Raw genomic sequence first — 3844 nt, 5'->3', positions numbered from 1 at the left:
GAAAGTACGATAATTAAAATTTATCTCGCTAGCAGAGTTAAAACTGGGACCAAAAACTTTTGTTACAGTGATGCTATTTGGCTAGAGTACTGAATTAAATGAAGAATTATTATTTTTCTGAGTAACAAAATCTGTCAGACTTCTGGTCTAAAGATTTTAAATCACAGCTGTACAGAGTCCAATTAGTTATCCAAGAACTTGGTAAATTTCATTTGGTTGTGCAAATAATTTCATTTGGTTGTGCAAATCTCGTATGCCTGGTACTATGTATGGACTAAAGGTGTTTTAGCAAAACTATTTACTTATTAAACTTATATTTTACAGTATGTACATTTAGGAATATTCTGCATTGTTGAGTGAATGTTTTATTGAAATTGATTAGAAATATAAGCTTTTGGATAACTGGTAAAATAAACTGACTCATGAAATAAAATTTGCAGTATGATGAAATGTACGGGCGGCCTGAGAACTTGATGATTCGTTTGTTTCTGACTGCTTGTCATTTTGGGGTTTATAAAGCTAGCTTTAATGTTGTATTAATTGTGTACCCGACAGCGGTCAGCAACCTAAATAATTTTGCCACTTGCATCCCTTTGCTTCTCACTGCCTCAGATGATTCAGAAATAGGTGATATGCATTAGTCAATGCACAGTTGTTAGACATTTTCTTTTTTTCTGAGCAATGTTTAATATAAATTAAAATTGTTAGATTACTATTTTATGAATATAAAATACAAGTAAAAGAAATTTATTACTTTATTTTAATGATGCATTAACAAAGCCAAAATTATTGCCACAATCTGCTAAAAATAAACTTGTTCGACAAGTTTCAGATCGCTGATTTATAGCAAGGTTGATGTTAAGAGACCTGTGTGTGTGCAACCTCCTGAATAATGCAAATTTAATTGTATTTAATAGCTAACTCTTGAAAGAAAAAGTGAAATATTCAAAGGTAGATGCAATGCATTTTTTTTTAATTTGTAAGATTTTGCAAAATGTTATCCTACCAACCAGGGATCGCGCTAAGGATTTCGAAATGTATTTTTGTCTGCAGAAATATTTAATCAGTAAGTGAAGTATAACTTAATTTTTGACAAATTTTTTGAGGATAAGGGCAGAGGTATGTCCAGGAATTTTTGTTCGTTTTTAGGAATTTGGTGAGAAGAAAATGCAAATTAAGTAGTTAAGTAAAGATTGCATCCCTATCTTACTCTGATGTTTTAGACATCGAACACAATGAAATAAACGGGCCATTCAACAAGGCATCCGCCATCACTTCCTACTCGGTAGCCACGCTGCGCACTCGATATCCAATCAGCGAGAGGCGCAAGTATAGTGACGCAAAGAGGCGAGAGGCAAACGTTATACTTCTTCCGATCCGATGGACTGTGAAGCTCCGATCCGATGCTAACGCGCAGGCACGCACCTCAATCTGCTCGGAGTGTTCTGAGGATAAAACAACTTTCAGTGATTGCTAGTCTGGGAGTTTTGTGAAAGGTTCTTTTTTAGGGGTCGGAATTTTGTGATGGGTCCGGTTTTAGGGGTCCAAATTTTGTGAATGGACTCTATCTAAATATTTTTATCTAGATTGACTTCTGAAGGGAGATTTTTTTCCTCTGTGTATATTTTAGAGAATTTTCTGTTCGCCAATAAATTCGCCAAATTTTGTTCGCCGATTTTATCGTATTTGGCGCATTGGCGAATGCTTAACGCGGCCCCTGCTACCAACCCATTTTTATTTAGCTTGTTACATACATGTGTGTATGTACTATAGACGTACCGAGTACTCTGTAACTACTCGGTACTCGGCACTGACAAATTCTGATCAGATACTCGGCCAATACCGAGTAGTTGAAAAAAAAATTGAATATTGTTCTAAACAGTACTAAAATTTATAAAAAAAAAAGAGCAAGCATTATATTCTGCAATCATTTGCAATTGAAATTTATAAGTCAAATTTAAATTTTGAGAATAATGAAGTTTGTAATGCTTCAAAGGAATAAATCTTTATTTTAAAGTCTCCAAAGTTAATAAAACTTATTTATTAAAATTTACGCAAAAAGGTAAGTATAGAAAATATGGAATTTTTATATTAAAAATGGATTTTTGCTACAAACAAAAACTAGTTATAAAAAATATAAATATACCTTTGCTTAAAGAATAAAAAGAAATAAAACAACGTTAAAAGTACAAAGCAGGAACACTGCAGACATGTGTTTTGACGTTACAAGGAATTCCTTTTTTCAATGCACAAAATGGGAGCTCGTTGGTTTAAAGGGCATCCGACAAAAGTCGGATTTTTTTTTGTTAAATGTCTTTACATTCTTTTTTTATTTGCGCACATTTGTTGTATTTAAAAAATATTTATGTTTGGCGGACTAGAACTATAATTGATTGGTATACAGGGAAACCTCTCCTGACGGACACCCCTCTTATGCAGACAATTTTTAATTCCCCAGTTCCAATGCAAATAACATTATTAAACCCCTATCCTGCGAACACCTCTATTGCAGACAAAAAAAATTGTCCTGTTAGTGTCCGCATTAGAGGGATTTTACTGTAATTTGTTTTTTATTCCAACTTGATTAATCACCTTTTATTTATTTTTAATTTTAAAAATTTTTTTGTAAAATTTGACACAAACAAAATTATTTATATAATGCGTAATTGAATTTCAGCAGGAATTAAGTTTTAAAAACTATAATATAGTCAAGGAGGTCTATACTACTATTCCAATAAGTTCAAAATTCATCACATGTGTGTCGGTGGTTCTTCTTAAAACATAATTGGGACTTGGTAATTCGGCTGAGTAGTGGAAGACAGAGTACTTGGCTACTCGGTACGTCTCTAGTATGTACTGATATTTACACGTCTAATAAGACTGCATTAGAAGAGGGTTGCCACTCCACAGGAAGTTTAATCCTCAAAAAACGGAAATTTAAGTTTTTATCTTAACCTGGGAGATGTAGGGAATTTTAAGTTTCTCATTTTTTTTTGTTCAAAATGTATAATCTCTTTTCTTGTAGATAGAACAGGGATCAAAGTCGTCCTATACTTCCTATAAATCCTTAATTTTTCAAAAAGTGTCAAACCATCCTAGATTTCAAAAAGAAATCCTATATTTTTGGTACTCCAGAGGAATTCTACACCTTATGCATGATGAGTTATGTGATCTTTCATTGAAATTTATACCCTGCTTAATCAAAAAAGCTCTTAAACGGAAAGCTGTTGAAAATTTTCTTGAATTCCATCGTATAAAGGATTTGGGAATTTTTTCTCCGAGACTGAGTGGACACCCTGTTAAAGTGTAAGTTGACCATTTCTATTACCTATAAGTGGTTCATTTCCTCCAGGTTTCCAAAATTTCTCCTGGCCATTCCCATTTACATGCAGCTCCTTCTTGACATGATAAGTTGTACTTGTCCCAGGGGTGTTTGATCTGACATTTCTAAACATTTTGGGTCAGTTTCCGAAAGTTTCAAAATGGTTTCTTTCGATGATTTTTGAATGCATGTTTGAAAACTTTATACGGGTAAAGGGGGGGGGAGTGAGTCAAGCAGGGTTTGCCAATTTATATCAGTCGATATATATCTGATTCATTTTAAAAATATAGTGATTTTTCGATATTTGTTTTTTCAACTACGGTATTTCCAATATAGAAATGAAATTAATCATTGTTCATTCATTACTTAAAATAATCAAAGTTATGTACTATATTTTTATGATGTATTAATACATCATTAATGTAACAAAGTAGTAAAGTATTCTTTTTATTTTATATTCACAAAATTATTAGTAATGTAAGTTTTAATTCACATTAAAAGTGCCTAATTAAATATTACACA

The sequence above is a fragment of the Uloborus diversus genome, chromosome 9 (genome assembly GCF_026930045.1).
Source record: "Uloborus diversus isolate 005 chromosome 9, Udiv.v.3.1, whole genome shotgun sequence".
NCBI classification, from domain to species: Eukaryota; Metazoa; Arthropoda; class Arachnida; order Araneae; family Uloboridae; genus Uloborus; species Uloborus diversus.
The sequence above is the reverse complement of the archived record's forward strand: the minus strand, read 5'-3'. Positions refer to the sequence as shown.